Raw genomic sequence first — 13,915 nt, 5'->3', positions numbered from 1 at the left:
CGGCGCGGGGACCACTTGGCAAGCAGCCTGGCGCTTCCACAGGACCTGCCCCAGCACCTGAGAGGGCTCAGCGCCAGGCTCGACCAGCCCACGGTGGGGACATCAGGCACACAGAGCCTTAGGGCAGTGGTCGGCAAACTCATTAGTCAACAGAGCCCAATATCAACAGTACTTCTTCAAAATAGACTCGCCCAGGCCGAAAACCGACTTCTGAGCCTGGGCCACAAAGTTTCAATCATACTGTACGCACGTCCGCACGTGGTGTTTTGTGGAAGAGCCACACTCAAGGGGCCAAAGAGCCTCATGTGGCTCCCGAGCCGCAGCTTGCCGACCACAGCCTTAGGGCAAACACTGAGCATCCCCTGCAGCCTCATTTATTTGAAGACGGAGGAGGTGTCGTCACAGAGTTAGGTAGTCTGATCTACAAACCATGACTTGTACTTGTGCATTTAATCAAGCCTAGACGTTGGAACAGAGTCCCTAGTTTTTATGACCAATCGGGAGTTTTGTGATCAAACAAGACATTTCAATGCTCGTGACTGACCCGGGCCGTGCCCTTTGCCGCCAGGTGGGGACTGACGTGCCCTCCTTTGCCATGAAGGACGTGTGGATGGAAAGGTGCGACGTGCGGCCATGAGAACGTCAGGAAAATGCCCCTTCGCCCAGGGATGGCTTTGTGAACCTCTTCAGGCTCACCCTGTTGACCATTCAAAGTGCCTCTGACACCCAAGCTTCCTCGGGAATCACGGGTGCACATGGAGGATGTGCAGAACCTTCTGGAAGGGTCTATGTTGCCCCTGTGGGGGAGCCACTCACTGCAGAGCCTGGCTCCCAGCCTTTAGAGGTGAGACTTCTCGGTGTGTCAGGGAAGCAGTGGGTGAAGAGGGCACCCGGGGACAGGCTGGGCTGTGACAGGGACAGCCTGCACTTTCCCACCTTCCTCGAGGGACCCAGGAAGGCCTGGGAAGGCCCCGAAGGTGAACACAGAAGCCACACATCACATCTCCCAGCGGCCCCACCTCGTCATCTTTTCCAATCTTGATAGGTCCTGGGTGGGAAGCTTAAAAGGGAAAGTGATAAGCGGGAAGCTTTTAAATCAGAAACACACGACGCAAGCTGGCAACACCGGCCTTTGTCTCTGTGACAGCAGGGCCGCTGTGAGCCTCGGGGACCGCATCGAGGCCGGTGGAGACGGCTGTGGTGTCAGGAGAAGGGACCACAGTGTGTGCATGTGCTCGGTAGTATCAAAGCCCCCCCGCCGCCCCACACACACCAGGCAATCGCACGTCCTGTGTTTTAACGACATGGACTTTCAGTCATTACAGCTCATACCCCACGAAGTAGGTCAATGTAATGACCCCCGTCTTCTGATAAGAAGACAGCACTGCCGGCGACTGACATTATCACTCTTCCCGGTGAGCTCTGACGCTGTCTAGCTTCCCCAGGTCAGACACCTGCTTAAAGTCGGTGTAAACTGAATTCAAGAGTGACGATTCCAGGTCAAAAGTTTTAAAAAGAAAATTTTTAAAAACTGAGTGTACAATTTGGTACAGAAAGAATTGGGGTCACAGAAAAAGGAAACAAAATATTGGCCCCCAGTTCTCATTTGCTTCTTGCACCCCAATGCTGTGCTCTCATGACGGTGTGTCTGGGTGGACTGGCTGCGTGGTCAGTGCAGAGCGGTGCTCCTGCTGCCTGTGCGGCTTTGTATGGTCCCTTTGTTGTCGTTTCCTCATGAATAAGGCGGGTCCTTAAGTGCTGGAGGGTTACCAAGCTCTTTGCAAATCTGAGGGAAAGCTACTGCCATGTGCTAGGACGGGGCCTATAATTTCAGCAGCTCACAGCCAAGGAGGGGCCCTAGGGTCAGGTGACCCTTTAGGCTCCCTTCAGCTCGGACACTCTGCCCTCTGGGATTCTCGCAGGAGGACATCACACCACTCCTCGCCCCTCCGCAAAAGGCCACTCCCCCAGGGCTACAGGGGACAAAACAAGACAGACTTCCTGTTCTCGCCCAAGTCGGCCTGCGGGAATCACCTTCATCTCTATTGGAGCCGTGTTTCTGGTTCTTTCCTTTCATATATATATATTTCAGAGAGGATGGGAGAGGGGGAGAAAGAAACATGAATGACTCGCAGGAGGACATCACACCACTCCTCGCCCCTCCGCAAAAGGCCACTCCCCCAGGGCTACAGGGGACAAAACAAGACAGACTTCCTGTTCTCGCCCAAGTCGGCCTACAGGAATCACCTTCATCTCTATTGGAGCCGTGTTTCTGGTTCTTTCATATATTTCAGAGAGGACGGGAGAGGGGGAGAGAGAGGAACATCAATGATGAGAGAGAATCATGGATAGGGTGCCTCCTGCATGCTCCACACTAGGGATTAAGCCCACAACCCCAGCATGTGTCCTGACTGGGAATCGAACCGTGACCTCCTGGTTCATAGGTTGACGCTCAACCACTGAGACATGGTGGCCGGGCTTTCTTTTCTCGATGAAGTTAGTTTTTGTTTATTTGAGATGAATGCAAAACAACAGATAAATTTTAAAAGATGGGAGGAACAGAGGAGAGACTTATTAGATGAAAACTACAATCAGCTGTCAGTCTAATGTGCGAGGACCCGGAGCTCATCAGCCCTTCCCTGATGGCGTCCTTTGGGAGCTGCCTGGGGTGGGACAGTGCCCGCAGCCCAGGTGCCCAGCAGACCATCGAGTCAGGCAGGCCTTTCACGAGTGTGCACTTCCCAGATATTCTCAGATTGATGTGCCAAGCAGACCCCGTCCACAAAGGCCGGGCCACCCAGCCCATCCTGGGAAAACAGATGACACAATAGCCTTATCTGGGAGTGGAAGGGTGTCTCAGACCTTCCACCCGGCCAGCAGGAGAGGAACAATGCAACTGCCGGAGAAAAGATAAAAAGCGTCCCAGGTGGCTGGGAGCTGGCTGTCGCCAGACTTGCGTTCATGCTCACGAAGCTGACATCACTGTTATCTGAGGTGAGTTTCCTTGTTTGGGGCGGATCCGGCTTTGTTCTACCCTAGAGATGAATAGGCGGCCACCACTCCCTGTGCCGAGCACATCCCACCCGCTGTCACCGATCGTGTAGGGTAAACGGCGTCTTCCCCCCACGGATGAGCAAACGCCGGCACCAGCAGACAGGACCCCAGGCTCCACGGGGTTAAATAACTTGCTTCAGAAAAATGTGAGCGAAGAAGAACTTTCTTTGTATTCCATCTGCTTTCAAGTTGTAAGCTATTCTTGTCCCATTAAATATACCTTTTTAAAGACGAGATCTCCCAAGAAACTTTGAGTCCTGGTGGTTTAATAGCAGAAATAGCTCCTCCTGTTCTATTTCTAGTTTCCTAACGGTGGTGAGGCCACAGCCGCTGGGCTGGGCAGCATGCGAGCTGCTCCTTCCACCCACAACCAGCTGAGCCTTGTAGCAGCTCAGGTAGAACGTGATGCAGCGTCCTGGCTGGTGGCACCTGTGCCCTGGCTGAAGGTTAGAGGCTTAGGGAGGGAGGGCCCTGTGAGGGACAGGCCCGGCTGGAGAAGGTCTGGGTGAGATCTTGCTCCAGCGAACTTTGCTGTGAGGCCACTGAACTCTGGCTAAGTCCTAGAAGTAGGGCACTTCTGAATTAGGAATGGCTCACTAATGTAGGCAAATATAACCCCCCGATTCTCAAAACCAAACACACAATCAACTTGTCACTGGATGGAACAGAGTGAAAGGTAAACTATGCAAGAACAGTTTCCTTTTCTCTCAGTGGCAAGTTGAGCTGATAAAGCATGAGTTGTTTTTAGGGAAACGATTGCTTTATGACTGCCTGGGTGTGAGCCTCTTTCCTTGTGCAACGCGCACCTGAATTCCTTTCCGATGCAGATCCCGGGAAGGGCACAGGCATCTTTCAGGCCAATGAACAGGTGTTGGAGGGAGGAGTGTTGGAATTTGGAGACAAATGTACAACATTCTTCTCAACAGCCAGACTCGGGACTGGAGTCCGACGTTGTAAAGGAGACTCGGCTGAGTGTGGCCAGGCCTACAGCACGCAGGCGAGGGCCTGGACCTGCGGGGCTGGGTAACACGCGGGGAGGAGGCAGCTCCCAGCGCTGACGGCAGAGCGGGGGTGGGCCTCCCCGTGACAGGGTCTCCGCCAGGCCTTGTCTCCGGGGGTCCTGCTGCTCTGTGACCTGGGAAGCTCCCTGCCATGACCTCCAGTCCCATCAAGTGTGTGCACGTCCGGTGCTGACGTCTACACGGGCAAGATAAACTCTAGATAACATGGACACTTCCAGCAAACTTCTCCCTCTCCTGTCAGGAATGAGGGTGAGATCGATGCATGGAGGAGGGAGGTGCCCAGTGGATGTCTCTTTGCTGTGTCTCCTTCCTTAGCCTGTTGACATTGGGTGAGGGAACTTTTAAATCAGTGCAACTCTTCGTGAAGGGTCCTTGAAGTTGATATAGTAAAATTTAAAAAAAATTTTTTTTGAATAGCAACTGCTGCTACTCAAATATAATAGTCTCCTCCCAACCCATGACGATCCAGGCGAAATTATAAAAGGTGTGTTCAGGTTCTTGTCCACAGTTACTGAAGGCCACGCTTACTTCTCGTCTACGGATTCTCTGGTGGATTTTTAAATTTGTGTTAATCATATGAATGGTAACTTTTTTTAGAAAATATATTTGAGTACAGTACTTGAACTTGTATATAAAACATTTAGATAATTAAATGTGCATATAGTTTTCTAGTTTATAATCTTTCCTTTTTAAAAAAACAATATATTTTTTTATTGATTTCAGAGAGGGGAGATAGAAAACATCCATGAGTGAGAATCATTGATGGGCTGCCTCCTGCATGCCTCCCACTGGGGATCGAGGCCACAACCCAGGCATGTGCCCTGACCAGGAACTGAACAGTGACCTCCTGGTTCATGGGCCAACGCTCAACCACTGAGCCACACCAACTGGGCTATAATATTTCTTAAACTGTCTGTAATAATAGCCACTTGATCTGTTTGTCTATTTTGAAGTTAGGCATTTATTTCTGCAACAACACAAGAACGTGTGAAAACGAGCTTCATTTTATTTCCTCGTAGCCCACGGGTAGAGTCTTTTTTTCTATGCTATTTGAAGAAATGTTTTGAAAGAGATGTGCACCTTAGGAGACACAAGAGAAGCAAGCACAGCATTTCTCAGACCTAAGGAGCAGTGAATGTCCATCAACAATAAACACAGTCCCATCTGCCCACTGTGCGGGCCCCGCTCCTGGTGGGCAGTCCCAGAGGAAGCCCCGCCATAGAAACGAGGTGCTTCGCTGCCAGCCACAGGTGGTGGGGTATCCCCCCATTCCACAAAGGGACCAGACACGGTGCACGTAGAGGAATTACTAGTAAGGAGGGAAAGAGGCTTTCACCCAAGGCACCAAACCAGACCACTTCCCTAACTGCTCGGATGAAAGCCATCACCTATGTGCAACTCCTATGGGAGGCCATTCTGAAACAGATGCTTCAGGGTTTTTTTTTTTTGTTTTTTTTTAAACTCTCTAAAGAATTTATTAACCACAAAGAAACTGCTTACAAAGCCATCACCTATGTGCAACTCCTATGGGAGGCCATTCTGAAACAGATGCTTCAGGGGTTTTTTTTGTGTTTTTTTTTAAACTCTCTAAAGAATTTATTAATCACAAAGAAACTGCTTAACACCACCCATCTCATTTGAATGAGATCTCGGTATTAGAAAGTGAGAGCGCGGCCAGCGTTTACTTACAAACCAAACCACCCACAGCCAGGACCCTTTCTACATGTGTGAGTGCCCAAAGCTTCGGTGTTTCAGTCCCTGACACTGTGTCTAAAACCAGCTCTGCTCGAGGTAAGCCTCCCCCCACCCTACCCCCCCAGACCAATGACTTTGCAAGCTTTCCTCTGCCTTGGCCAGGAGCCAGGAGCCAGGAGCCAGGAGTGTGGGTGTTAGATGCTCACGCTGCCTCCGAGCCGGTCCAGATGTTGGGCAGAGGGGTGTGGAGGCTTCGGAAAAGGGAATTACCCGGGAACAGAGGCGGCGCCCTGGGATTTCTAGACGGGTTACTCTCCGGGCAGATGGGCCCTGCTGTCCCCCTGTGGTCAGACACGCTCCGCCCACTGAATGTGAGGACTGCACCCGCCTCAGTTCTGAAGGAGGGACCCTCCTGTTAAGTGTTCGCTGTTCTACTCTCTCTCCTCCCTCCCCATCCACCGAGAAGAACCCGCCCCTCCTGCTTGTTTTTCCAAATTGAAGAGTTCCAAAACCATTTACTCATATGTGCACCAGACTGTCCGTGCTGGTCCTTTTCAGAGTGGGGGTGGCAGGTGGGATGGGAGCAGGGAGAGGAGGGGGGAGCTAGAGCGGTAAGTCAGTTCAGTTACAAAAGAATAGAAAGAAAGGGATCTTTTCTTATTTCCACATCAAATGTGGTAAAAGTGCCAAGCACAGTCTTCATAGGTGTGTGTGCTTGGATTTCTTTGCAGTTTTTTTAATTTTAATTTCTCACTACAATAAAAACACACTCTGTTTCACGCTGGGCAGAGTCAAACACAGAAGATGCCACTGAAAAGCCTATAGCTATGGCTATATCACCCACAACCTTATCCAATTTTCTACTTATTTAATAGAAAACATTATAATCAAAATGAATTAGAATTATATTGTAATCAATTTAACAGAAAATCTACACTAATAAAAGAGAAACATGGTAATTGGCGTACGACCGCTACCCTTTTCATTGGCTAACAACACAAGAACGTGTGAAAACGAGCTTCATTTTATTTCCTCGTAGCCCACGGGTAGAGTCTTTTTTTCTATGCTATTTGAAGAAATGTTTTGAAAGAGATGTGCACCTTAGGAGACACAAGAGAAGCAAGCACAGCATTTCTCAGACCTAAGGAGCAGTGAATGTCCATCAACAATAAACACAGTCCCATCTGCCCACTGTGCGGGCCCCGCTCCTGGTGGGCAGTCCCAGAGGAAGCCCCGCCATAGAAACGAGGTGCTTCGCTGCCAGCCACAGGTGGTGGGGTATCCCCCCATTCCACAAAGGGACCAGACACGGTGCACGTAGAGGAATTACTAGTAAGGAGGGAAAGAGGCTTTCACCCAAGGCACCAAACCAGACCACTTCCCTAACTGCTCGGATGAAAGCCATCACCTATGTGCAACTCCTATGGGAGGCCATTCTGAAACAGATGCTTCAGGGGTTTTTTTTGTGTTTTTTTTTAAACTCTCTAAAGAATTTATTAATCACAAAGAAACTGCTTAACACCACCCATCTCATTTGAATGAGATCTCGGTATTAGAAAGTGAGAGCGCGGCCAGCGTTTACTTACAAACCAAACCACCCACAGCCAGGACCCTTTCTACATGTGTGAGTGCCCAAAGCTTCGGTGTTTCAGTCCCTGACACTGTGTCTAAAACCAGCTCTGCTCGAGGTAAGCCTCCCCCCACCCTACCCCCCCAGACCAATGACTTTGCAAGCTTTCCTCTGCCTTGGCCAGGAGCCAGGAGCCAGGAGCCAGGAGTGTGGGTGTTAGATGCTCACGCTGCCTCCGAGCCGGTCCAGATGTTGGGCAGAGGGGTGTGGAGGCTTCGGAAAAGGGAATTACCCGGGAACAGAGGCGGCGCCCTGGGATTTCTAGACGGGTTACTCTCCGGGCAGATGGGCCCTGCTGTCCCCCTGTGGTCAGACACGCTCCGCCCACTGAATGTGAGGACTGCACCCGCCTCAGTTCTGAAGGAGGGACCCTCCTGTTAAGTGTTCGCTGTTCTACTCTCTCTCCTCCCTCCCCATCCACCGAGAAGAACCCGCCCCTCCTGCTTGTTTTTCCAAATTGAAGAGTTCCAAAACCATTTACTCATATGTGCACCAGACTGTCCGTGCTGGTCCTTTTCAGAGTGGGGGTGGCAGGTGGGATGGGAGCAGGGAGAGGAGGGGGGAGCTAGAGCGGTAAGTCAGTTCAGTTACAAAAGAATAGAAAGAAAGGGATCTTTTCTTATTTCCACATCAAATGTGGTAAAAGTGCCAAGCACAGTCTTCATAGGTGTGTGTGCTTGGATTTCTTTGCAGTTTTTTTAATTTTCATTTCTCACTACAATAAAAATACACTCTGTTTCACACTGGGCAGAGTCAAACACAGAATATGCCACTGAAAAGCCTATACCTATGGCTATATCACCCACAACCTTCTCCAATTTTCTACTCATTTAATAGAAAACATCATAATCAAAATGAATTAGAATTATATTGTAATCAATTTAACAGAAAATATAGTATAATCAGAAACTGAAGAAAGCTTGCTCCCTGGCCAGGTGGCTTAGTTGGAGTGTTGTCCTGCGTCCCATACACAAAAAAGGTTGTGGTTCGATTCCCAATCAGGGCACATACCTAGGTCTTGGGTTTGATCCCCAGTCAGGGTGCATATGGGAAGTATCCCATCTCTCTCTCTCTCTCTCTCTCTCTCTCTCTCTCTCAATAAACATATTCTTGAGTGAGGATTAAAAAAAAGATAGCTAGAGTGAACTCTTCATAGGTTATCTTTTATCCAGGTTGTAGAATGCATAATGAAAAACACCATGGCATTCAAAAATATCTCAGCCTTTCAACAGATAACAGAGTGCTTGTTTAAACATAGAAATCTACCGTGATTCAATGCAGGAGACTGTGAAAGGCCTGAACTATGTATGCATCTCTGTGTCCATATATGTGACAATACAAATTTCTTGGTTGCTAAGCAAAGATGAACCACAAAAGACACAAGAAGCTACAAAGCAAAGCAAATGACTAGTAATCAAAATTAGTTTCGGTTTTTATCATGAATGTCCAAAGTGACAGCATACTGTGAGGGGGGTAGGTTCTCACTGAGTAGGTTTCAAGAGACCACAGACTCCGGCATTCCAAGCACTTCAATCCGTGACAGAGCCAAAACAAACAGAAGAATGATAAAAACATTCTTTCAGGTATAAAGAGTGCTCGTACTTGAGTTTTTGCATCCCCCCCCCCCCCCCCCCCCCGCAGGTATTGTGAACACTGGTAATTTCCAAAACACAAATCCTGGTCTGGAAACTCAAGAGAGAAATGTTATTGTCTCTGCCCGAATAAGAAGCTAATAAGAAATGTACTTATAAAGTATGTTTACAACACAATGTAATATGCCCATCGTTGCCTCTCCCACTAGGTTTGGCATCAACCACCTGGGCACCTGCCATTAGTAATACTGTGACACGAACGCTGGAGTGCAGTGCCCAGAACACTGTATCGAGCCCTGGATTCTCTCAGAGCTGCATTTTTTTTCAATGAACGCTTAAGACGTCCAATGCTGGCAACTGTCCAAGGCGATGACCAATGATAATGGATGAAAGCCACCATCAAGAGCTGCAGTCTACGCACGCTGTGTTCAAGAGAACAGCCTTGGTCACTGAAGCTATGGCTCTAGGAATCTGTGGTTCCAACACAATGGGACCTTCTCTCCTGGAGGGGTCTCCTTGCTAACTGTCCTTCTGTAGCGGCCCTGGATGGAGAGGCAGATGGAGCCTGCTGCCATTTATGCTGCAGTCAACTCTGGTCCAGTGGACGTGCACATCGCCTCCGGACGCCGCCCTGTTCATCTGCGTGGATCCTCAACAAGAACAATGATGGACTAGAAACTCATAGAGTTTGTGTTTCAAATTTATAAAATTAAACCTGCTCCAACAGGTGATATAGGGAAGCATGCTCGCAACCTCTGGATTCAAGCAGAAGCAAGGCCCGAGGGCACAGAGCCTTCTCAGTGGGTAACGGTGGGTTCCTTAAGGCTTCCTTGCACATGGTCCTTGCACCAGGTCCGGTGTGGCGCACATGAGCCCTCTGGTGCGCGGCTCACTTATTCCTACAAGGCCTGGGGCACGGGAAGCTGCCAGCACTTCATTCATCTTGCCTGTTGACAAAAGGAACAATAACTGGTCATCACTGGTCAATGGAATCACTTTTCCTAGCGTCGTTGTGTTTTTTTCCTCCCCGAGATAATTCCTACAGAAGAGATGGTGTCAATACAGCAGCAAACGTTTCAGTGTCTGATGGAGGGCTGTGCTCTGCAACGCCTCGTCTTCTTCCAGGGGAGCGGGGAGCGGGGAGCACGGAGCACCGTGTCCGTCTCTCCTCGGCTGGAATGGCTTGGAGACACCCCTGTTCCGGATGCCAGGACGCCCAGGCTCCAGATGCGATTCCACCAGTAACTAAGGTCACCTCGCTGGCCGGGCTCCTTCACACAGAGGCTAAGAGGACGTCCATAGACGAGGTCTTAAAGGGGAGGCCAATCCGACCACAGTAACAGACCCCTGCAGTCCCGGCCTCACAGCTCCACGCGAGCAGGACCAGCCATGGTCCCGCTTACAAAACCTGCACATGGGCCCCTAGGGTCCCAGTTCAGCCTCGAGCGGAGAGCCAGCTGAACTCCCAGGGAAGTCTCACAATATCTGTTAGCATCTGAAGTCAACTAAAATCTTCTCGAATGATGCCGTGATGGAGTTACATGGACACACAACTCTGAAGATACACATTTCTACACCTTTTACTGTTTTAAGACCTAAGTGTGTCATTTTTTTGCTACTTGCTCGTTTTTGTAAATTATGAAGTAATTCTAGAATACCTAAAAAACACATCAGTACAATGACCTGGAAGCCGTATGTAAGAGCACGCTACACAGCCATGAAGTTCAATAAGCTTAAGGAATTATGTCAAGTACCTTTACCAAGACATGCATCTGGTAAGCACAGGTGGGGTCTAGACCCAGGAAGTCTGACCCTGGAACTGGTGCTCTCACCATTATGCTACACTGCCTGCCTCACGTACTGAGCACCGAGTCACCGAGACAGGAGGCAGGCGGGAGACCAGGCCTCTGATTCTGCTTCTCGACACGCTGTCTCTGTCCAGTGACCCTGAGAAGGACGAACTCATGATTTATTATTATGGTTCGTCTCTTCTGCCTCGTTTGGTCACTGCAATTGCCTTCTGAGGAACACCCTGCAAGACAGACGATGGTCTCCACGAAGCAGCTGAGGTTCGGAGGAGTGCCCTGCCCAGTGCCCACGGCAAATGCCAGCGCGGGGACTCGCACCCCTGCTCCTCCCACGGCGACACCCTGCGGGAGTGTCACACATGCTGCGGGGACCCATCCCCACCTCGAGACGCCACAGAGGAAGCCCCACCGCTCCGGAGAGCGCGGCCACACGTGACACTCCAGACACCGGGCCGGCCCCGAGCTCCCGAAGCAGCTGGACGCTGTGGCGAAAAGCGGCCCCCTCGCTCACTGGGGGTCGGTCTTTATTACCCGGTACCAGCGTGCCTCTCGGCCCCCCCGCAACGCTGCTATAACTTCCTACGAGGGAAAAGCAGGAGGCCAAGCCCCACTTTTCAATGAGAACGTGGCACAAAGAATAAGACTTAAAAAACACAAAAAACGGAGACGTGGCAGTGCCTGGAAGGGGAAGTAACGCCTGGAGGAAAGTGTAAAAGTCCCAGAACCAGTTTCTGCAGCTCCCGTTGCCATGATGGCGTATTCGCTGCAGCTGTCTTTAACTGGGCACTGCGGGGGAGGGGGGGTGTTACTCTTAGAAATGGGCACAGTTAAGGGAACACGAGGCAGGCACTCCTTACAGCTGTCACTCACTGGGGGCTCCACACACATCTCGCCCATCCACACAAACAGCCCTGCCAGGTAGAGAGGGGGAGTCCCACACTGCAAAGGAGAAAAAGGGGGTTCAGGAGAGTCAATGGCCTGGCCACGGTGACACAGCCAGAGTGGCCATGACTGGACTTCCAGCTAAGCATGCCTGACCCCCCAAATTCTCTGCCTTCCCTGCCACAGGGATCCCCCAGCTTCCTGCACTGCCAGACCTGTGTGTGGCCACCCTGACAGTGACCCTGCTGCTATCCAGGACCATGGGGAGGCGCACTGCTTTCAAAGAGCCACAGCCTTTCTTGCTCACACTAACCCAGGTCTGGAGGTAGCGGCCCAGCTTCTACATTAACTGTACGGTCATCAGAGGGGGAGAAGGACCACAGCCGGGCCGACTGCAGGGAGAAACAGAAACGAGGCTAACAGCTTGAAGGCGTCTGTGGCCTGGTGCACATTTTTCCTCCTTAAGTTAATGTGTTCTGACCTCCAAATGACCTACCAGCTGCCCACAGCCCCAAGAACCACCTCTACACCATAGGGGAGGGAGAAAGGCGGGGAGAACACCTGAAGGGACGGAATTAGGAGGCTCGGGGCCCTTTCTAATTGATTAACCTCCTTCCTTCCTTTCTTTCTTCCCCGTAAACCTTTCCTCGGAGCTGCCAGCAATCAGCAAGGCTGCAGGCTGGGATTCGTGGCAAGAGGAGGACAGAGAGAAAACCTCCCGGGGTGGTGTGTTCCAGCACTAGAGCCACGGGCTTAATCACCAGCGGCCCCACGAGGAGGTGACGGCTGTACCAGGAACACTGGGCCTCCCAGCGCTCTCGGAGCCGAGCCTCGGCCCCTGCCTGCCAGGCCAGAGGGGAGCCAATGACTCCCGGTGCCAGGCCCCATCTGTGCCTCCAGCTGGTCCACGCGGCCGGCATATGGGAGCAGGAAGGCTGGTGCAGACCGGCGTGGACCAGTGTGCGCACGCGTCCCAGCATCATCTGCAAGTGTTCACTGTTCTGCAGTTAGAAACCTATTCAAGATGTGGCGGGCGACGTCCCGCTGGATCAGAACACTGTGAAGCCAGGCCTTGCCAAGTACCAAGCGTGAGGATGATTAAATGGAGGCAATTACTTGCTATTAGGGAAGTTTACTTCTATGATGGGGGAGACCCAGCTTCCTCTGAGAAACGGAGACCATGCTTTGCTTCTGGGACCACACGTGGGTTGTGCGTATAATCTTTGAGATTCCCTAGAAAAGCTAGTTAATTCCAACAGGATCGAAAGAAGGACATTAGTGCTAAAACAGACCTTAGGAATTAGAGGGCACAGAAGTCTCATTTTAAACACTAGAAAATCAAAGCTCAGAAGTTTCACACTCGCCCATGGGCACACAAAGACTGAAAATCTAGATGATCTGCTCTCTTGTCCTACAATATACTCTTTGCCCTCTAATGTCCCTCATTCATTTAATTCAAACATTTCACATATTAAATCCTGGAAAATTGTGCCACTTGGTATGAATGGTCCCAATAGAACAGACCCGGGACCACAGTGGACTGAGCTGCTCCAAAGGCGTTGAATCCCATGCGAGCAGGTGGAGGAAGGCGCAGGCCCAGGTCTGGGGAACCCCTCCAGCGAGCGCATCCGTGGAGAGGCAGTTCAGCACTCTGGTTAGAGTGTGCAACCGCAGTCAGGCCCCCGAGCCTGGCGTCTCTGATTTTGCTCTTTGTTAAGTGTGCAGTCCATGGGAAAGCTTACTAGGAGTTTCCTCAACTGTAAAATGGCGATTCATACCCACCACTGAGGCCAGCTGCGGGCATTCAGGGAGGGGCAGTGGGGGCAGCGTCCACCACAGAGGAAGCGGGCATGCTCATCGATGCTTAGGGGACAGGAACAAGGAGGAAGTTTGCCATTCCCTCTGCCCGCATGCTGTTCCCTCTCCTCTCTACCTTGAGCGTGCTTGCTTACTCAGCCACTGAACACCCTCTGCTCGATGGCTAAGTGGCGAAGGCCCAGTCACCAGCCTGCCTTAGCCCACACCCGGGCACAGCCTGTCCCAGCACCTCCTCCCTTTCCCGTGACCACTGAGATGACTGAGTGACCGAGGGGCACGGCCCTCACCTCCTTCTGGATCAGGGGGTCAGTGATTCTGCTGACCACACACTGCACTCCACTCTGGCCACCCCAGAATCAGGATCCCTCCCTTCTCGGCCATGCACCCCCCCCCCCCCCCCCCCCCCCCAACACC

At 51.2% G+C, this 13,915-nt stretch overlaps 1 protein-coding gene across 2 annotated transcripts in view; it reads right to left on the bottom strand.

The window, feature by feature from the left end:
• The window catches only part of SCAF8 (SR-related CTD-associated factor 8), a 148,809-nt gene that overhangs the window by 17,121 nt on the left and 117,773 nt on the right, over positions 1–13,915 (bottom strand). The window contains exon 23 of one of the 2 annotated variants that reach the window (XM_005872872.2): positions 8,913–9,940. The exons of the other annotated variant lie outside the window; for it this stretch is intronic. The gene's annotated coding sequence lies outside the window, so the exon portion shown is untranslated. Of the gene's footprint in view, positions 1–8,912; positions 9,941–13,915 lie in introns of those variants that run through there. 2 annotated transcript variants of the gene reach the window in all.

The sequence above is a fragment of the Myotis brandtii genome, unplaced genomic scaffold (genome assembly GCF_000412655.1).
Source record: "Myotis brandtii unplaced genomic scaffold, ASM41265v1 scaffold395, whole genome shotgun sequence".
Taxonomy (NCBI): domain Eukaryota; kingdom Metazoa; phylum Chordata; class Mammalia; order Chiroptera; family Vespertilionidae; genus Myotis; species Myotis brandtii.
This window is presented reverse-complemented; position numbering and strand designations above follow the sequence as displayed.